At 44.3% G+C, this 22,500-nt stretch overlaps 1 protein-coding gene across 2 annotated transcripts in view; it reads left to right on the top strand.

The window, feature by feature from the left end:
• taok3a (TAO kinase 3a) overlaps window positions 1-22,500 on the top strand; it is a 115,995-nt gene that overhangs the window by 22,834 nt on the left and 70,661 nt on the right. For both annotated transcript variants that reach the window (XM_083644592.1, XM_083644593.1), the window contains exon 2: window positions 21,218-21,319. The gene's annotated coding sequence lies outside the window, so the exon portion shown is untranslated. The remainder of the gene's footprint in view (window positions 1-21,217; window positions 21,320-22,500) is intronic.

The following is a 22,500-nucleotide window of genomic DNA, read 5'->3' as shown; positions in this document are numbered from 1 at the left end:
CAGTTACTCTTACACTATGTATGCATACTGTATGACGTATGCACGTCGTATTTCACATATTTCATTCTTTCAGTGTGTGTTTTTATTGTCCCACTGTATTTCTCTAGAATCATAAATATACAGGAATATGTTTTGCTTATGGTGTAGAGACCTGATGTGGTGACGGGCACATATACTCCATAATTTGCCACCCGCTAAATGTCAACAGAATCCAACCTGCTCATATGCGTGGGATAGGAGGAGAAAGATGACCTATGATAGATAATTCATATATTTGACTTACTACATATTGTAGTTAAATTTGTGTGTTCTGCTGTCCATTTCCTGAGTGTACTGTTTCGCTGTCTGATGGAGTATGCACCGGAATCGTATTGTTAATTACCTTATGTTGATGTGTCTGATAATTAGGGGTGGGAATCACCAGATGCCCACGATACGATACTGAAACGATACTTGAGTCACGATACGATAGTATTGCAATACTGCGATATTTTCGATATTGCGATATATCGATATTGCGATATATTGAATATTGCGATATCTCGATATATTGCGATTTCTTACTTTTTCAACTGCAAATGATGTCCCCAAAGGAAAACTTTGTCAACATCTGGTTTATATAAGAAATTTTTTTCAGTCTGTCCATCTGACTTCAACCATTTTATTGCAGCAACATTGTCAAGTAGACAGACCAACAACTTTCATAAAGTCATGTCATAGTTGCATGCACCTGACAAACTGAACTGTTTGTTACAGTCTACTTACAGTCCACCTTAACTGGATGTGTGTGTGTGGACTACTGTACTTATGTAGTTTTTGCAACTTCACTTCACTTACACAAAACATCTTGTGCAGCCCAGCCCATTCAGTAAGTGGGGAATTTGTAAATTACTGTTATGACACAACTGTTACTTTTAAAACAAAATGAAAATATGCTACAATTTGTTTAGTGCTGGCCTTGGAACTAAAGTGTATAGTAGCCCGGTGGCCTGGCATGGCCACCGGGCCATGCCAGGCCCGATATTGCAAGCAAAAAAAAAAAAAAAAAAAATTATTTGCTTGCAATATCGATACTTGGCGTCCAAATATCGATACAGTATCGTCAGGCAAAATATCGCGATACTGTGGTGTATCGATTTTTCCCCCCACCCCTACTGATAATCCCATGTGGGATGGGTCATGCAATTTGTCCTGACACGTAAATAAAACTTTTATTCATTCATTCATTCATTCATTCATTCATTCATTCATTCATTCATTGTAGCATTTAAAGTGGCTATTATAACACTGAGAAAGTGTAGAGATGTTGACTGTCAGCTTAGCTAGCCTCTGATGAACCCAGTGACCCCAGGTCAGCTTTATGAATTTCACTTGTCGGTGGCCCCAATGCCTCACAGATGACACCCTGTTAACCCCCTGATTACCCAGCCCTCCAGTCACCAACCCTGCCCTTCACCCATTAAGGGGGAATTATGCTCACCCTGCTGTGAAGGGCGCGTGGGTGGAGCGAGGGGCGGGCGCGTCAAATGACGTAAATTTGTTGGGCGTGGTTATTCGCTAGCTCCGTCGGGCAGTCACACGGTGCGACATTTTTTTCCTCACAGCGCGAGCAGCGCACGGCTTCTCTCCAAACATGTCCGCTTTCGAGCCACTGAACCCTGAACACTGAGCTGTGTTTTCGCCACATTTCTTGACCCATGTGGTAGGCTATAAACTTAGATTAGCAACTGTTCGTTTTTTAGTCATTTCACCAAGTAAATGTGTTGTGTTGAGAGCATTATTGAGAGAGATTAAAAGCAGCACAGAGTAGGCTATCAGGGCTGAGAAGTAAAAACGGCTTTCAGTAAAAAAACAAGTTTGGTGAGTCCTTCATGTGCTGATGTGCGGTCGTTTGAGAGTGAAAGCGCACTCAGTACTGCACAGAGTTTCATTGCAACTTTTCACGGGCTGTTCTCACCATTGTACAATACATGCTGATCACTTTCTGAGTATAATGGCATCACCCCCAGCGCGAGGTCTGCACGGTGACTCACGGAGACTCGCGGGGCCCCACCCCCACGGAGCTTTGCTCGAGTATAAGAGCACCTTTAGCCAGCAGCAGACACAACAGGTCCACCAGAGCACGCTGCAAGTCAAGGGTGCAGTAACGTTAGAGCTCCACAATCAGTGCTGTGTCGCGTTGTCTTTTGAATAGACCCACCAGAAAACAATAAATTCATTGATTGATTTCAATAAAGATAATTTTGTAGTTTGTAGCAGTGATTTGCACTATAATCTTGTACTGAAGACAACACAGGGGAGGAACAAGGACACAGACATTTTGGCCCTAAGACTTTATCGGTGTGTTAGTGATGTGCCATCTTCAATAAAAGATGGTGCAGGTAATCTAGTGTGGGGATCGTGTTTTTAGCGTGAGGCACTGCTACAAGTCTCCAATGATCCTACTTGGTTACTTGCACCAAAGAAAATTAACATTAGGCTAAGTTTCGCTTGCTACTTCCTGTGGGCAAAGTGTCTACCTGTACCCAACAGCAGGATTTAATTTGTGCAGCTATGGCGAATCTATGGGGTCTCGATTAGTATTTGTAGCCTCACTTTGTGGTTTAGATCAGTACATAAAAGTTGTGCCCGAGTGCAGCTTGAGATGTATTCATTGTTATTGCGACATAGATCACACTTCAGTTCCTTGCACCTAGTTGCTGTGTCTTTCCTTGATTATCAACCCCACACAGCTGTTGCACATCAAAGGGGCTTTAAGATGAGCCAAGTTGATTGGTGTTAAGTTTAGAGTTGTGCTTTGCGGAGGCCATCTTGATGGGCTATTTGCTGTAGAACAAAGAAACAATGTAGCACTTGTGAGCCGTCATTTCCCCATGTGATAGATCATCATTACAATATGTTGTAAAATGTTCAGGCTCACAGAGACAACGGTGGCGTGGTGAAAAGTTCAGCAGCTGCTTATTTTGGGGGGGTGTGGCCGTGTGGTTTCAACGAAGTGAACTCGCTCCCTCTCTGTGTAGGCTGCACTGTTACAGTATGTATGTTGCAGCACATATTGACTGTATGTGTCTGTCTGTCTGTCTGTCTGTCTGTCTGTCTGTCTGTCTGTCTGTCTGTCTGTCTGTCTGTCCATTAGTTTTCTGCCGTTGGGAGCAGTGTTGTATATTGAAAGCTACACAATGGTGGTGTGAGTGTACAGATAAACACATCAGCGGCAGCAGGTACTGTTGTATATGACCCGCGTCATGTGATGCCCCTAGCACACATAGGAAGCGTCTCGCTGCAGCTCGTCTGACCGACCACACACACACACACACACACACACACACACACACACACACACACACACACACACACACACACACACACACACACACACACACACACACACACACACACACACACACACACAGTGCATTCTGGGAAGGCAGAGTCTACCTGTCTGACCACTAATAAGCCTCTGGGTCAGAGGGTTTGCCCTGTAGAGTGGATGTCCACACCCACTGGAAGGGTGATGTCCTGGAAGATGGACTTTTATGCAGTTGGTTGTGGAAGTCTGTAGGAGCGATATGCACACAGTGCGTGCGTAATGCACATGGTCATTCTTTCTTCCATTGACCTTGTTCTGCTCAGCATGGCCATTTTATAAACAGACTAGATTCTCAACAGTTTTTTCTTATTGAACCAGCTAACAACCAACATGATGGATACTGCTTTATTCTTGCATGATTTCAGTAATATGCCTGCCTGTGCCGCTTGTAATGCTAAATACAAACTGTTGCAGTTGGAAATCAAATGAGTGCAAAGAGTAGGCTATTCTGTCATTAAACAGCCCAGCCAAAATTACTTTGGCCCGTCCAAAATTGACATCCCGGTGCCGTGGATGAGTCTGTGTCAGTTTGTGTTCTGTCATTCCTTGTACAGTACAAGATGTACTGTACAGTACACACACGCACGCACACACACACACACACACACACACACACACACACACACACACACACACACACACACACACACACACACACACACACACACACACACACTGTATGCACACTCGATTTTCCCATATTGGCGTGTGTGTGTGAGAGAGAGAGAGAGAGAGAGAGAGAGAATCTGTGAAAGTGATAGACTCTAGGAGCAGAGCTTTAGGGGCCGAACACACCATACGTTAAAGCCATGCTGAACTGAAGCTTGAAGCAGACTCAAGCTGATCTGAGTCTCTTTTCCTCAGTGGCCGGCTCGAAGCTGCTGCTCTGGCCCCTCCCACCCCTCACAGGCCCCTCCCACCCCTCACAAATTGCATTGATTGCCTGCCTGGCAGCTCGGGATCAGCGCGCGGCACGCTTGGGAAATAGAACAGAAGCTGAAACTATCGGATCAGCGTGGCTTTGACGTGGCGTTGGTGTTGCTTTGGCGTATGGTGTGAACGTGCACTTAGATTTGCTAGCGTTGCCCTGCATCTGGCCCTGTTTGTTTTCACAGTGGGAGAGGGGAGAGGGAGGTCACCTGCTCACAGTCACAAAGGGAAGATCTAGCTTAGCACAAGCCCTGAGGTGAACCACAACGCATGTTTAAAAAATATATATCCCAACTCCTGTAGAAAAATGACTAAGTCATTGTTGCTGAAGCAAAGACACACATGCAGTCGCACGCATGCACGTGTACACAACTACACACACACACACGCACACACACACACACACACACACACACACACACATACTCCAAATCGGCCAAAGTTGATTGAATGACATAATTTGCATGAAATCCCACGCGTATGTGTGTGTGTGTGTGTGTGTGTGTGTGTGCGCGCGGGTGTGTGCGCGGGTGTGTGTGTGTGTGTGTGTGTGTGTGTGTGTGTGTGTGTGCGCGTGTGTGTGTGTGTGTGTGTGTGCGCGCGGGTGTGTGTGTGTGTGTGTTTTCAGTGAGTCAGCTTAGAGGAGGTGGTGCTGGTGGAGTCGTGCTTTTAAAATAATGAGTTGCTACTGTGTGGAGCCCACTGGGGTTGTCTTTTTTTTTCAGTTTGACCAAAAACACTGGCAGGGAGGAATAAAGTTAGGAAAGTCCCACATTCAGACAGAATCAAGTGTTACACACATGTCACGGTGGATAACATGCATTGTAAATGATGTGATACACTGATGAGCCCCGGCAAGGTAGTTGGTTTGAAGAAGACATGGCCACCTGTCGGCACACATCCCACAAGAAGCAGAATCAAAGGTTTGATTGAAAGGTTTGAATGAGTGGGAAATCAAAGAACCTGTCTGACAAAACTTGACGCGAGTGGAAAAACTCAAACTGTGATGATGATTTTCCAACTAGGTGTATTACAATCAGTGCTTGTATGTTTGCTGCTTTTCCAATTTGTGGCGGTGCTTTCAAAACATCCACCGCCGTCTTGATGTAAGAAAGTCAGAGGTTTGGCTGGTTGTTGGCTCCTTCTCAGCCATATCTACGCTGCCAAGCTTCTCACCTAGGAGAAGAATGTATCCTATTCATTTCCATGTCTGTGTCCTGGCCACAAATGAAGTCATGTCCTGCCTGGAATGTCTCACCTCTCTTTGCTGCTTCGCTGTGAGAAGAGCATGCAGAAAGAGTCAGATCTGCCATTCTCCTCGAGCGAATCTCTCCAACTGCCTCTGTCTCCTCCTCTCTCTGTTTCTCTCTCTGTCTAGGATGCTCACTCTTTCTATCTGTCTGTAACCCTGTTTCTCTCACTGTCTAGGATGCTCACTCTTTCTATCTGTCTGTAACCCTGTTTCTCTCACTGTCTAGGATGCTCACTCTTTCTATCTGTCTGTAACCCTGTTTCTCTCACTGTCTAGGATGCTCACTCTTTCTATCTGTCTGTAACCATGTTTCTCTTTCTGTCTAGGATGCTCACTCTTTCTATCTGTCTGTAACCCTGTTTCTCTCACTGTCTAGGATGCTCACTCTTTCTATCTGTCTGTAACCATGTTTCTCTTTCTGTCTAGGATGCTCACTCTTTCTATCTGTCTGTAACCCTGTTTCTCTCACTGTCTAGGATGCTCACTCTTTCTATCTGTCTGTAACCATGTTTCTCTTTCTGTCTAGGATGCTCACTCTTTCTATCTGTCTGTAACCCTGTTTCTCTCACTGTCTAGGATGCTCACTCTTTCTATCTGTCTGTAACCCTGTTTCTCTCACTGTCTAGGATGTTCACTCTTTCTATCTGTCTGTAACCCTGTTTCTCTCACTGTCTAGGATGCTCACTCTTTCTATCTGTCTGTAACCATGTTTCTCTTTCTGTTTAGGATGCTCACTCTTTCTATCTGTCTGTAAGCCTGTTTCTCTCTCTGTCTAGGATGCTCACTCTTTCTATCTGTCTGTAACCCTGTTTCTCTCACTGTCTAGGATGTTCACTCTTTCTATCTGTCTGTAACCCTGTTTCTCTCACTGTCTAGGATGCTCACTCTTTCTATCTGTCTGTAACCATGTTTCTCTTTCTGTTTAGGATGCTCACTCTTTCTATCTGTCTGTAAGCCTGTTTCTCTCACTGTCTAGGATGTTCACTGTTTCTATCTGTCTGTAACCCTGTTTCTCTCTCTGTCTAGGATGCTCACTCTTTCTATCTGTCTGTAAGCCTGTTTCTCTCACTGTCTAGGATGCTCCCTCTTTCTATCTGTCTGTAACCCTGTTTCTCTCTCTGTCTAGGATGCTCACTCTTTCTATCTGTCTGTAACCCTGTTTCTCTCTCTGTCTAGGATGCTCACTCTTTCTATCTGTCTGTAACCCTGTTTCTCTCTCTGTCTAGGATGCTCACTCTTTCTATCTGTCTGTAACCATGTTTCTCTCACTGTCTAGGATGCTCACTCTTTCTATCTGTCTATAACCATGTTTCTCCCCCTCCCATTCCCAACCATGGGCCAGATCATCAGGTGAATCAGACATCTGAACCTTCACCCCCCCCAAACACCCAAACACTACATAAAAAATCTCCAACCAGCAACCCATGCACTCACCAGGACAAGTTTGCAACGTCAAAGTGTGTGTGTGTGTGCGCGCGTGTGTGTGTGTGTGTGTGTGTGTGTGTGTGTGTCTGTCTGTCTGTCTGTCTCTGTCTGTGTGCGTGCACGCGCGTGCATGCATAAACTATTGATTGAGTGGTACCCATGACCACTCCCCTCCCCAACTTCCTCTGATGTGTAAAAGTGACTGAGGGACTGTTGAATAAGTTACCAGCCCAGTTGCACTTAGCTTGTTTGTTTGTCTTATTCTGTGTGTGTGTTTGTGTTTTGTATGTGCAGGGGTGAGGGAGGAAGTGAGTGTGTGTGTTTGTGTTTTGTATGTGCAGGGGTGAGGGAGGGAGTGTGTGTGTGTGTTTGCAGAACGTAAAGACAGTAGACCACACAGACTATTGACAGTGTGTGAGTTAAAAACGGCTCCACTGAAGCACTGACAGTTGCCAGAGAGGATGAATGGCTCTAATAGAGACAACTCCAGGCTTGACTCTGGAGGGACTGACACACTGACCCCTCTGAATGTGTGGTTCACTCTCTGGAGGGACTGACACACTGACCCCTCTGAATGTGTGGTTCACTCTCTGGAGGGACTGACACACTGACCCCTCTGAATGTGTGGTTCACTCTCTGGAGGGACCGACCCACACTGACCCCTCTGGATGTGTGGTTCACTCTGGAGGGACAGGCGAGGATGAGCTACGGGTGAGGCCATGCAGCGGGCGAGCCTAGGTTATTTTACAGGTCCCTAACAACGCATGAACTATTTGTAATTAGACGTGAAGCGGGCTTGTGATCGAAACGTTGCCGGTTTGAATCTCCCCACCAGCTGGGAAGATTTTGGTGGGGAAAGTGGAAGGAAATGCTCTCCCATCGTTCAGCAACGATTGTTGAAGTGTCCTTGAGCAACAGCCTACATTTCCACCTCCGATGTTTGAGTTGCACAGAGCTGCTGGCCAGCCGACACAAGATGACTGTAGTGGCTGTCGTGGGCAGCTGCCACGTGTCACTCTATGACTGTGAAGGAGGGCGATGCTGAAAAACACCATGTTTGCTTTCTCAGAGAAAGTTGAGGGAACGCACCGTTGCAGCTACTGACATGGGATGAGGTGTTTTGGAAATTTGCACCAAGTTTAAACCTCAAGAAACGGCACAGAAACCATTCCTCTCGTTCTGCATCACGCTGGTCAAGGAACGATTTGTCAGAGCACTCACAGCATTCACATGTTAACACGTTCACTGCCAATGACGAGATATCTCGTCTTACAGAATCCAACCGTTGACTGCCAAAGACGAGATATCTCGTCTTAAAAAAAAAAATTTTTTTTTTGACGGTCGGGCGTGGATCAACGCTCCCCCCGTCTCCTATAAAAATATTGGAGTCAGCGAACGTGTACAACCCATTCCACGGACCCACTAAGTGGCGACAGTGCTCTCCACACTAGGAAAAGCAGAGCCAAAACTGTAGGGTAACGCGCGAGGAAACCATTCTCTACTGTAAAATGGATTGGCGAAAACGCTTTCACTTTCGCGCATTATCGCGCTGGGAGCTGGCGGTGGGGGATTCCAAAAATAGACTGGGTGGAAAACACAGTTTGAAACACGCAGCATAAAGCCTAGAATCGCACAAAGCTTCATCAAAGCTCTCAAACCCAAGAAACAAGTGAGCCCTATCCACACTCGCTGCCAGGGAGGGAGGCTGCTCAAACTCGCAGCAGCAGAACACTCGCTTGTGACAAACGCAGGCTGAAAGCCACCAGACACGCCCACGGAGGGAGGAGTTTGAAGGAAAGGGCGTTCAGAACTATATTGTTTAGATGTCTGATCTCTCACTGATGCCAAAAATAAATGGTTAAAGTGACTGTTCTGCCTGTTTGATTGAATTTCACAAAACTGCGATTATCTCAGCTTTCACTCTCAGACGCTGAAACCATGCTGTACTCAACGGCTAATATCTACATAACTACTAACTCTACAAACTAACTATTTTAGACAGAGAAAGCACACATTCTATTAGTACTTTTGTGAACTTTGTGTTCACAAACTCCAAGCAGAAAATAATCCTCGGCTCTTGTAAAATGAGCCAGAATCCTCAAAAAAACCCTCTGGCAGAACCTACCTACAGTAAAAAAAAAAAAAGGCTGGCAGTGAATGTGTTAAATAGGCTCATCAAATTGATGTTAGTTTATCACATTGAACTGCATGTTAAAGTATGACCAAACAAATTTTCAATTATTACCTGGGTGTTCGCCCGGTTGGAGAGACATGTGCTCTGCCAAAAAGGAGTTCGGTCAATCTGCGCTCGATTGCTCTTCCTCCTTCCTCCTCTTCGTCATTGAGTACCCGGATGGCGGACACACATGTTGAAATTTTTGAACACAAGATTCTGAAAATTTTGAATTGAATTTTGAAATAGGAATGTGGAAACTGAATAATTTCAAAGCAAATAAATTCAGTTTAAAATTATGCTATTCAGATTCAGTTTAAAAATTTCAAAATAAAAAAGCAATTCAATTTCAAAATGAAAAAATTCGAATTCAAATAGAGCAATTCAAATTCAAATAGAGCAATTCAATTTCAAAATGAAAAAATTTGAATTCAAATAAAGCAATTCAATTTCAAAATGAAAAAATTCGAATTCAAAAAGAGCAATTCAAATTCAAAATGAAAAATTTCGAATTCAAGTTGAGCAATTCGAATTCAATTTGAGGTGGCACATATATCAGCCCATACTAAACCATCTGTTCCCCGTTTCTCCACCGGTGGCGCACAGGGGTTCACATCGTTCCAGCACTAAACATACCCATGTGTAGTGTTTAATTGTGTCATTTGAGGTGTCATATAATCCCATATGGGATGGGCCACAAAGTGGCATGACACGAAAATAAAATCATTCATTCATTCATTCATTCATTCATTCATTCATTCGCCTAATTTCAGATATCATTTGTGAGACATTTCCATTTAATAGTCATGATTTCATCACATTATGATTGTGATGGTTCAAATGAGGATTGGAAAAGCACATACAGTAAACTGATCTGTGGTCACGGCTTCATCTCCAGACTGGTTGAGATGAAGCACTGGTCAGAAGCAAGAACATCCACCATGGAAGTGAGCGGCCGCCGTGAGATTCAGTGATGTTATGCCCTTAAGGCAATGTGGGAAATGACACAGAAAGTGGAGATTTAGAGTTGTCCTCCAGGCAGGGTTTTGATGTTGCTGGATATGATCGGCCACTTATTAGTCTCGTGTTTGTCCCTCAATCCACCAACAGCCACATGATGGATGTTGGCATTCACCTAAATGCTCATCTTAACGCTCTTTGCTTTGTTTGTGTGTCAGTAGCTGTGTTTCCATTACAGTTTTTCGCAAAATAATTGCGATATTTCTACAACTTCGACAATGTACAATTGCGACTTGTAGGCGTTTCCATTGAAGTTGAGTTTTGGTCTGACGGAGCGCACACCTGAACGCAATTCCCATTAGCCTACCAGCAGCTGCCTGCCACAGTGGATCTGCCCCATATCCCGTCCCCTGCATGCTCAAATCCAACCAATGGTCAATGCAAATCACAACATGAAGTTACAACGCATATAAACGAGCCTGATTATCAATTCAAAATAAAATGAGTCGCAAAATGTTGCTGGCTGCGGTGAATGCAGTGAGCGCGACAGGCAGAGGAAAAAAGCCTAATAGCCTAATAGCCTACAACTGGTCCGATTTAGAGATGGAGGGGGGAAAAGGCTGATTTGGTCAATAATCACAATGTTGTGTAGCTATTATAATTATAACACTGCACCTGAAACGTGTGTAATGTATTACTCACAGTCACTGTATTCACTTCAGTCAGGAGCACGCACCGCACCGGTGTGTGCTTGCTTTTCATCCCCTTATCTCGCGCTGTGCCAAATGCGCGCACACAGGCAGCCTGTCACCATGGACCGATTTCTGCCATTAAACATTATCTATTTTATATATTTGCATAACACTCGTCTTTCTGCTAGCGTTGCTTCAAAGTTTTCCATTGCTGCGGAGGTTTTGCCACGGCTTATCGAACCGTTTCTTCCTCATTTTTCGCTGCTTTTCCAAAGCAGAATGGGTCACATGACGTGCTAATGCGAAAAAACTGTTTCCATTACACTTTTGCGATAAACTGCTATATCGACACGTCTGAAAAACCACCTCATGAGAGCGCAAAAACGTTTTGCGATATTTGGGAGGTTTTTCGAAATTTACGTGTTTCCATTACCCAATTTCTATTGCGATATTTAGATTTTGCGCATTTCTGAGGGTAATGGAAACACGACTAGTGAGTGTTTGTATGTATGCATGGCACGCATGTCTCAACAGTATCACTAAGCTCTTGAAATGAGAGCCGCCCCAAAGTCTCCAAATCCTGCTTCACTGTGTGTGTGTGTGTGTGTGTGTGTGTGTGTCTGTCTGTCTGTCTGTCTGTCTGTCTGTCTGTCTGTCTGTCTGTCTGGTGTATTCTCCACTCTGTGAAAATGAGTCACTCAGTCACTGCTATAAAAATCCACACCATGCCGTCCTGGCAGGATGATCGGGACATAATGTTTCTTTCTATCTCCCTGGCTTCGTTTCTTTTCTTTTCTTTTTTCTCCCATTTTTTTTTTTTTTTTTTAGTTAATCCACAGTGACAATCCAAGGCATTACTTTGCCCAACCTTCCACATCCTTCACACACCTTCTCTCACATGCCTGAACACTTCAGTCAAGTTCACCTTCTCTCTCTCACTCACTCTCCTGCATTGGTTTATTTTCATCCAGGGAGAGTTCAGCGTATTGTGGAAATCACCTCACAGCTGGTCGTTTCAGCTGTATTTTAAGCGATATTTATCTATGACGCTTTTTTTAACACACCTACCTATGACTCATCAGAAGTCCATCTTTCTTCTCTTTTTTTTTAATCTCTGACTCTTGTTATCAAGATTCAAGATTTTTATTGTCACTCCATGGTACAAGTATCACGTGTGAAATTCTTGTGCTGTGGACTCCGTTTACAACATAGTACAAATATAACAGGGCATATGAGTGCAAAAACAACAAAAGACACAACAAGCAATAAGGCAGTATAGTGATAGGACAAGTCCGAGACATATTCACTGCACATAGGTGCACATGTCATGTGCATACATTAGACGTGCTTAAACATTTTAAATTCGACGTATTTGACATACAGGTGCAAATAGCATATTCCTTATTAAACATACAATATACATACATACAATAAACATACAATACAATATCAGAGATTACCTTCAGGTAAAGATAGCACTCAAAAGTACAACGCAGAGCAGAGAGTAAGAATTCCGGTAAGGAGCGTATGTACAGTGTGTGATAAGGTGGAGAATGTGCCGGAAGAGTCAGACATGCCAGTTGATCTGAACGGCCCAGTGCACCACACATATCACATCGTCTGCTGTCAGCTACTGAGCAGCTCCACTGAAACAGCTGGGGGGTGGGTGGGGGGTGGGTGGGGTAAGTGCCTTGCTCAAGGGCAAAACACACTTGTGCAATTTTCAAATGGCAGAGGCTGCAGTTAATTGCTTAAGTTGAGATCAGATGGCCGTTTAAATAATAAATGCAACATTCTGTGAAATAATCACGGTTCTATTTGTTTGTCCTTACTGTATATTGCAGCCCTAATGGATATATCCAGTGTTGTTGGTTGACTGTTCATGAACTCATATGTGAGTTTGCCTGGGGGGAGAAAAGGGTTTTGGCTCAACTCTGTGTTTGACACCTTAATATCACATGTAGCTTGAATTGTTTGACCAAGCCCTACATTAGCGGTCTTATTAGATTGTTTTGAACAGAAATGCGATACAGTTGATGATTACAGTACGTATATATTGAGGTTGAGCCAGGCCAAACTGTAGCTGGAATATTGTTCAGCGATGACTTGTTGTAACTCAGGATTTATGATTCATATATCGCAGTGTGTGTCATGTAACAGGAGGAGCACAAAGTAGGAGTTGGATATCAGGACTTTGATCGTTGGCCAACACACGACCTTGTCAGAATGTCAGTGGTGGGGCCACACACACACACACACACACACACACACACACACACACACAGATACGGATATTCCTGGAAGGAACTCGAACTGGTGATAAAGGTTAAATGATCAAACAATGTCAACATACACGCACACACACACACACACACACACACACACACACACACACACACACACACAGATACGGATATTCCTGGAAGGAACTCAAACTGGTGATAAAGGTTAAATGATCAAACAATGTCAACATACACGCACACACACACACACACACACACACACACACACACACACACACACACACACACACACTCACACACACACACACACTCACACACACACTCACACACACACACACACACACACACACACGCACACACAAAAAACTGGCCCTAGAAAAATTGAGGAGCAGCCAAAATTGTTTAAACTCCCTATGTAAAAAAAATCAAAATCAAATTGGTCCTCACATTGGTCTCTCTCTAGTCTCTTAAAACAGACTGTCTCATCTACATCCGGCGAATGCAGCTATACACAGTCTGTACGTTACACCCCCAGAACATGCACAAGGAAGTTGGGAAAAAAACCTTCAGACAGGAAAGAAGTTCGACGGAATCCGACCAATCACGACACGTGTGTCCACGAAAAATGCGGCATATTGGATTCTGATTGGACTAATGAGCGGAAGACCCGCCTTTCTACTTCCCATTCCGGTTGGTGCATGATTCTCCCCCACGAAGTACAGACGGTATGGCGGAAGCATTTGAAAATTGCGGAAGCCAACTCGTCTGTTCTAAGACACTAGTCTCTCTCTGTCTCCCATTCTCTGCAAATGGTTGTGGGTTGTGAAGCACCCAGCGGCGAGCGTGCTGTATTTGCTCCTACCAGATCAGACAGGCTGTGATAAGCAGCTTAATAATATTACAAAGAGAGAGAGAGAGCTGTCAAATGGATCATCTTCGGCTTTGACTCCACCCACGCTCTTCTTCCATCTCTCTGTCTCCCTCTCCCTCTTTCATCTCTTTTCTTGGCCTTTACTGTTTCAGCAAGTATCACATGTTCTCTCTCTCTCTCCCTCTCTGTCACTCTCTCTCTCTCTCTATGGCTACGTTCACACAGCCATCCTTAGTGCTTCAATCTAATCTTTTAAGTGACTCATATCAGTCTTTTCGTCTAGGCCGAAGCGAACGCTTCATTAAGCGTTTTCGTCAAGTCATCTCCCGAAATGTCTTCAATATCCAAAAATTTCCTGGCAGCGTCCACCACTTTAATGTGACTTTTACGTCATTCCAGAGCGACATTTGTCACTATTCTGCGCTGGTGGGAGGAGGGAGGGGGAGGACCAACACGCGGGCATTGAAATTAAACAGTGAACAACAGATGAAACAACATCGTCAGCTACCGCCATGTTTACTGCTGTCTTCTTCCGGGTTTACGTAGAACAGCAGTGTGCTGCGTGTGACGTTATTGTTGTTCTTCTGCGCATGCGGGTCACTTCATGTCCGTGATCTGTTCACACTGGAGTCGGATATGGGCCACTTTTAAAAAGTCTGTGTGAACAGCCACACAAAAAAAATCAGATGTGAGCATCAAGTCAGATTCAAGCACTAAGGATGGCTGTGTGAACGTAGCCTATGTCACTCTCTCTGTCACCCTCTCTCTCTCTCTGTCACTCTGCCACCTTCTCTCTCTCTTTCTCTCTCTGTCACCCTCTCTCTCTCTCTGTCACTCTGTCACCCTCTCTCTCTCTCTCTGTCACAGATTTCACTATGCTGTGCCTCAGCTGCCCTCCTACCCTTTGCCTCCCATTCTTTGCTACACACACACACACACACACACACACACACTAGGGCTGGGTATTGGCAAGGATCTCACGATACGATACGTATCACGATACTTGGGTCACGACACGATTGTATCACGATATATTGCGATGCGATACATATTGCGATATATTGCGATATTCTACAGAATTTACTCAAAATTAAATAATAGAGCTAAAGATACAACACACTGTGTACCACCCAGGTAGTGTAATAATATGTACATCACTTTATACTGATAAGTTAGTGGACAAATTTAGTCAAAACTACTGAGTGTTGAGTGTTACTGCATCGATATGGGAAATATCGATACAGTATCGATTAGGGGTGGGAATCACCAGATGCAGAGGCCTGGCATGGCATGGCCTGCAAAAGAATAAAAATAATATTGCGATACTTGGCGACGTCCAAGTATCGATACAGTATCGGGAAATAAAATATCGCAATATATTGCCGTATCGATTATATTGCCCAGCCCTAACATACACCACGCTCACTCTCTGGTTTGTCATCAGATTCAGTGACACGCTACCTCAGTTGCTCTTTCTTTACTTTTTTTCTAGGGTTGAACCCAAATATTTGACTCTTTTGATATTTGTTTGTTGGGTAGGTAATTGGTTTTAAATGTTTCGATATATCAATGTCAGATTTCCTTTGCTCCCTAATAGCAGCTGGGAGTCTCTGGCTGCTAGGAGGTGAGATGACCAGCTGGCCCCCAGCTCCTCAATCTCCAACAATGAAAATCAGATTTCCATACAGGTGTCATTTTGATCAACTGACCTCATAGTGGGAATCTACATAGTTACTTTTGAGAAGTGAAAACCTATTCGAATTAGAACCAGCAGCTACATGAAGACTTCAGATGGGGAGGGGCGGGGGGGGGACCTGCACTCCGGTCCCATCCATCACCACCGGTCATTACAGCGCAGACTCTGGTTCCAAAATGGCGCAGAATCTGGGGCATTTTGGCCTCACTATTCTTACATACCGGACGGTAGGAGGTGGAGACTGACATGTTGTCCATATTTAATAGGGGTGCTAAAAAAAATCTATTCTTGAAAGGATCGCGATTCTTAATGCCACGATTCCTGGATCGATTCCAAACTCCCAAGAATCGATTCTTCTTCGTATTGTATCCTGAATCGATTCCAAAATCCCAAGAATCGATTCTTCTTCGTATTGTATTGGAGGCGGCAATGTCTAATTTTTAATGCTGTGGTTGTCTTTTGTCTTTTCGAGTTGCACATGAAGGCAGCACTGCGCCGCGGAACCAATTGTGTCCGTTGAAAAAAAGCATGTGATCCACTCGTCATAGGAAGAGCGGAAGGGCTCTCCCTCTCCCATTCTGTAAACACGCCACAACACAAGCCAACCAACTAGCTGTTATGAAGAGTCACATAAACAGATGGAATTAAAATGTCTCAGATGATGGTTTTGTACACGGGAGACAAAGCTACAGTTGCAGCAGACAGTGCTAGCTAGCGTTAGCTGGCTGGCATGAATGAGATCGCTAGTTAGTATTTTACTGTCGATGGCTAGAGCTAGCGATGTTAGCATTAGCAACGCCAACGTCACTGTATTATGATGACAACAACACAGTCGTGAAAGCGGCTACCCGCTCGCAATCTTAAAAAAGACTGTTGACTATCTATCTATCGTTAGCATGCTGTCTGGTAGACCATTTATAAGTTAGCAGCCATCTGAATATGCGGCTGTGCTTTCAACAATCTTTGCTTCATTTATCAAACTAATCGCAGCTAACGTTGGCTGGATATACTCAACATCCAGCGTGTCTAACGTTTAGTAGTCTCTCTGGTCAGTGATTTTCACTGGATGCAGTGCACTTTTGTCTAACCTGATGCAGGTGTTTATTCAGAACACTGTCAGTGTCTGCCCACTGTCATCGGCCTGCCTTACGATGTTACACTGTGGGATATGTCCACCACATTGATATGATGATAATATAATAAAATAAACTGTGTATAGTACCTTCCTTAACAAGGTTACAAAGTGCTTGTACACCAGAATAACACACCAAAGACCAAATGTATAATAAGGCAAAACCATTATAAACAAGCACAGAAGAATTAAAAAGGAAAGGTCAAATCACACATGAGAGATGAGAGACGACCTTTATCTTCCTTCACCTCTCCTGGCTCTCCTGTGTGGTTCTGTGGGTAAAGCATGGCACTAATAATGCCAGTGTGAGCAGTTTGGATTCCCTCTGGGGCAGTCAGTAGTAGTATGTTTTTTTTTATAAGTATTTGGACTTACTTGGAATTTGTGTACTGCCACGATGCCACCACCACCTCTTGCACATAAGAACTCTGGTTAATGTCTTCCCCCCAAAGTCTATAAATCCTTCCCAAAGTCTACAGATCCCCCCCAGTCTATAAATCCATCTTATCTGAAGAACATAAGGGGGGAATTCCCCTCTAGTTTGCAAAATGAATTTAGGCCCTGACTGACTGTAAAACGTCAGAAGTTGAATTTGAAGTTCAGCATTAATACATTTGTCATTGTTTGTCTTAGATTTACCTTTGTGTGTTATTGCAATCTAAAACTACATAATTGAGAATCGATTCTAGATTCTGGAATCGAGAATCGCTGGAATCGAGAATCGGATCGTGAACCCAGGAATCGGAATCGGATCGTGGCTTAGCTGGATCGGAGCACCTCTAATATTTAATATATGTCAGTGGTAAGAACCAGGAAGTGCAGGGACTTCTCGGTAAGCCTACAAAAAGATGTCATCCCTGTGGTACTACTATTAAAGAACAACAAATGAAGGCATTAAATTATCTCTCTCTGTGGTGGGGCACACGTTCCTCTCCTCCCTCCCTCCCTCTCTCTCTCTCTCTCTCTCTCTCTCTCTCAGTGGTGGGTCACACGTTCCTCTCCTCCCTCCCTCTCTCGCTCTCTCTGTCTCTCTCAGTGGTGGGTCACACGTTCCTCTCCTCCCTCCCTCTCTCGCTCTCTCTGTCTCTCTCTCAGTGGTGGGTCACACGTTCCTCTCCTCCCTCTCTCTCTCTCTCTCTCTCTCTCTCTCAGTGGTCGGTCACACGTTCCTCTCCTCCCTCCCTCCCTCTCTCTCTCTCTCTCTGTGGTGGGTCACACGTTCCTCTCCTCCCTCTCTCCCTCTCTCTGTGGTGGGTCACACGTTCCTCCCCCCCCCCCCTCTCTCTCTCTCTCTCTCTCTCTCTGTGGTGGGTCACACGTTCCTCTCCTCCCTCTCTCTCTCTCTCTCTCTCTCTCTCTGTGGTGGGTCACACGTTCCTCTCCTCCTCCCTCTAGCAGAGAGCGAGCAGGATGGAGTGAGCGAGGAAGCGGAGGAGGCGAACCGCGGCCACAACTTTCCCAGAGGCTCCTGCAAGCGTCAGTTTGTGTTATAAATCATTCAGGGACACTCAGAGGAGCACAATACATTTTTATCCCTCCATCCCTCCATCCCTCCATCCCTCCATCCCCGCTCCGGCTCCTCCTTTATTATTGAAAGCGGTTCCTCTGAGCGCCCGATCTGCCGCTCGGCACCATCAAAAAGACTGTGTGTGTGTGTGTGTGTGTGTGTGTGTGTGTGTGTGAGAGTGTGTGTGTGAGAGTGTGTGTGTGAGAGTGTGTGTGAGAGAGTGTGTGTGTGAGGACCAATGAGACAGAAGGACAGGGTGAAAGATGGATAACATGGGATGGGAGAGGTCGAGGAGAAAGGCGGAGGAAGGACGCAGGCCGTTTATGTTTGATTGAAACCAGGAAGTAATTGGCTCAAAGCAAAGGTCACAGGGTCGCTCATGTGTTGAATAATGGATCCACTTCCTGGTTTGTCGGGGCTGTTTGCGGACGACAATGTGTTTTTATTGTGTGCTGCTGCTGTGTCTTGTAATGGATCTATTAGCTGAGGGTCAGGCTGTGTTTACTGACGCTAACGCTGTGGATGCTGCTGCCCCACCTGCTCACATAACAAAACAACACACAGTCCAGTAGCTGTTAGAGCTGCGCTGTCAGAACCACTTGCTCAAATTTGATGTGTGTGTGTGTGTGTGGGTGGGTGAGAGGGAGAGAGAAATAGCGTATATAGTGTTTGTGCACGCCTGTGGGTGAATGCATGTGAAAGCTTGTGTCTGGACACAATGGTGTGTGTGTGTGTGTGTGTGTGTGTGTGTCTGGACACAGTGGTGTGTGTGTGTGTGTGTGTGTCTGGACACAGTGGTGTGTGTGTGTGTGTGTGTGTGTGTGTGTGTGTGTGTGTGTGTGTGTCTGGACACAGTGGTGTGTGTGTGTGTGTGCTGACCTTGAAATCATAAGTGGGAGAGATCATGCGTTTGGCTGCGTGTAAATGTTCTGTCAGACAGAACCTTCTGCCCTTCTATAAAAAGCCAAGGCATTTAGATTGATGCTTGGAACTCACTGGAAGATCATATTCCTAAATAGGGATGGGGCCGATCCGATCCAATATCGGTATCGGGTGCCGATACTGACATAATTCACGGATCGGAATCCGATTTCTTTTTTTTATTTTATTTTTTGCAATTCCAGCGAATTACAGGCTGTAATTTGCCCATGTAAAATAGTATCCTTCTTTGCCTTGTATATTTTCTTAGTTTTGTTTGCTTTTTGCAAGGTATATTTAAAAAAAAATCTTTAATTGGCCAAATCTTTGCCTATACTGTATATTCAAGAAAAATATCTGTATCGGAATAATATCGGTATCGGCAGATATCCAAATTCATCGGATCGGAAGTGAAAAAATTTGGATCGGTGCATCCCTATTCCTAAAGCTTTTAAACATCAATATGCAGTGTAACTGCTGTATTAATGGTGATACCTTGGTCCTTGGCATAATTGAAAAGAGAGAGAGAGAGAAAAGAAAAAATATGGTGGACACAGCTGGTAGTCTCTATCTCATGCCAGTGTGCTATTGTTAGTGCTAGAGTTACACAAAATTAAGACCACACCACATTCCCATGTTGCTTCCTGTTGTGTGTAGAGGATGTTGAAGTTGCTCCACATGTGTTTGTTTTGAAGAGCAGGAAGAAGTATTAGCCCTGATTATCAATAGTGACACCTCCCCGCCCACCCCCAACATTCCAGCGCCCAACGTTGCGAGATACTCTTGCTGTGTTCGGACTCTTCCCCATGTGGTGTTTATCATATCGTGAACTATATGGTGGATGATCAAACGAGTTAACTCGGACACTACCTCACCCTTCTCCTCCAGTAAACACGACTGCTTTGCATTATGGTACAGTAGTATATGGGAGAAATTAGGGTACCTTCTCTGTTCACTAGAAATGTCTCTGCAGTGTGCAGTGGACTATACAGTGAATACAATTAACAGCTGCGAATTTGGAGTTTGGGAGTCGGACGGTAGTATAAAATGACCAATAGGGACGGGTTTGGAACAGGGCTTCTGGAAGCTTTAGCTCTCTTTGTGCAGGAAGAACAGCACTATCTTCCTGTTTTGTGCCATAAAGCAAACCAGCAGGAAGAACAGCACTATCTTCCCGTTTTGTGCCATAAAGCAAACCAGCAGGAAGAACAGCACTATCTTCCCGTTTTGTGCCATAAAGCAAACCAGCAGGAAGAACAGCACTATCTTCCCGTTTTGTGCCATAAAGCAAACCAGCAGGAAGAACAGCACTATCTTCCCGTTTTGTGCCATAAAGCAAACCAGCAGGAAGAACAGCACTATCTTCCTGTTTTGTGCCATAAAGCAAACCAGCAGGAAGAACAGCACTATCTTCCTGTTTTGTGCCATAAAGCAAACCAGCAGGAAGAACAGCACTATCTTCCTGTTTTGTGCCATAAAGCAAACCAGCAGGTTTCCCACAATATCCAACCCAGAGTGATTTAAAGAGAGAGTGGCGGCAACGGAAGTCCAAAATGCTTGATAGTCACGTGACTCACTATAGCTATAGCTATAGTGTGTGTGTGAGGGGATAGTTCCAGGAAGTATGTTTGACTTTGAATGCGTAAAATAAAGCTGATAATAATAATAATATATCATTTGATTATTTAAATGTCTTCCCCTTTCAAAGTACATCACAAATGGTCCATTCTGCTGCAACTCTACTGCAGCGCTGCTTCATTCAGAACCTTACTTCCAGGGATCTGTTGCGAGGTCAAAAGAAAGCGGGTCCATTGGAGTGAATGGAGATGACACAGCTCTTGTATCTCTATGGCTCTGATCCAACCCATGTAAAGTACCCTGCAGTGTTGAGGCTGGTAGAGGCTGTCTTCTCAGTGATAGTCTGATTTGTTCATCAATGTTACAAACATAATGATGTTGCAATGCGTGGATGTTAAAATGCTGCATGTATCCCCTTTGATCAAATCATCTTCTTAATCATCTTCTCTCTGTTTCTGTCCCGACCTCAGGTATTATTCCAGTCATGAGGCAATGGAGTCGGCTATAGACTTTCACTGAGGAGAGAGAGAGGAAGAGCTGCCAGCCCCACACACCTTCAATCTTTCCTACAGGTAGGTTACACACAATGATCATGACTGATCATTTCAGTTGACAGCAGCCTTATATGACCAGGAGTTTCTGCTACATTAGGCCTGTTTTCAATTCATTTTTATCTCATCTACTTGTGTTTCTACTCAAATTATCCAATTATCCAAGCCACTCTTAAACCTCTTACTTTTTCAACTTGTTTAATGTTTAATTTGATCCCTATGCAAATCTGTGTAGATCAGTGTGTAGATCAGCAGTGTAGAGGAGTGATGGGCCCAATCCCAATTCTTTTCTTAACCCTCAATCTTAACCCTCCAGCTCAACCCTCAATCTTAGTAGCCCTCAAAACTAAGTGTTAAGGGCTATCTTGCGACTTTAAAATGGGACAGCCCTTAAAGGCAGATACGTCTTCAGACTGTGGGGGGCAGCAATATGCCAAAGCTCCGGATCCAGTCTGTCAATTCAAAAGAAGAGGAAAAAAGCATCCTTACAAATATTTCCTTGATAATATAGATGTAGAAATTACGATAACCATTGTATTATCTTAGTTTAAATGTCATTTTATGGATTTCCGTTTTGGAGCCTAACACATTTGTTGTTGCTAACTATCGATAGTCAGTAGCCGTGCTGGTCAAGCCATATTATTATTATTATATTATAACATTGTTAACGTTGTTACGAAATGCCATAATTCTCGGTGGTAATGTCGTTGTTGAGTTGTTTTTATCAAGATACAGCCTACGTGTAATGCTACGCAACACAAAACAAGTGTTGCTACGCAACACAAAACAAGTTAAACACTGCAGTCAAGCCAGCCCTCACGTCGGAAAGCACGGTCATTCTAGCCCCCACTCGTTAGCAACAACAATGTTGTTAGGATTCCAAAACGGAAATCCATAAAGTGACATTAAACTAAGCTAATACAATGGTTATCGTAAGTTTTACATCGCTATTAACAAGGAAATACTTAACTTTGTAGGGCTCCTTTTTTCCTCCTTCGCCGCCATCTTCCATCTGAATGGATCTAGCTGATGACATGCAAGGGATTCTGGGATCGCACTCACTGCCAAGTGTGGTCGTGGAAAATCTCAAAACTGAGGGCCGTAGACCGTTCAAACTCGACCCTTAACTTAACAAAGTGAGAATCGGGACAGCACTAGCACTTCGCGGGAGTGCGCATTTTTGAGACTGAGGGTTAAGATAG

This window comes from Poromitra crassiceps, assembly GCF_964638095.1.
Source record: "Poromitra crassiceps genome assembly, chromosome: 10".
In the NCBI taxonomy this organism is placed as follows: domain Eukaryota; kingdom Metazoa; phylum Chordata; class Actinopteri; order Beryciformes; family Melamphaidae; genus Poromitra; species Poromitra crassiceps.
This window is presented reverse-complemented; position numbering and strand designations above follow the sequence as displayed.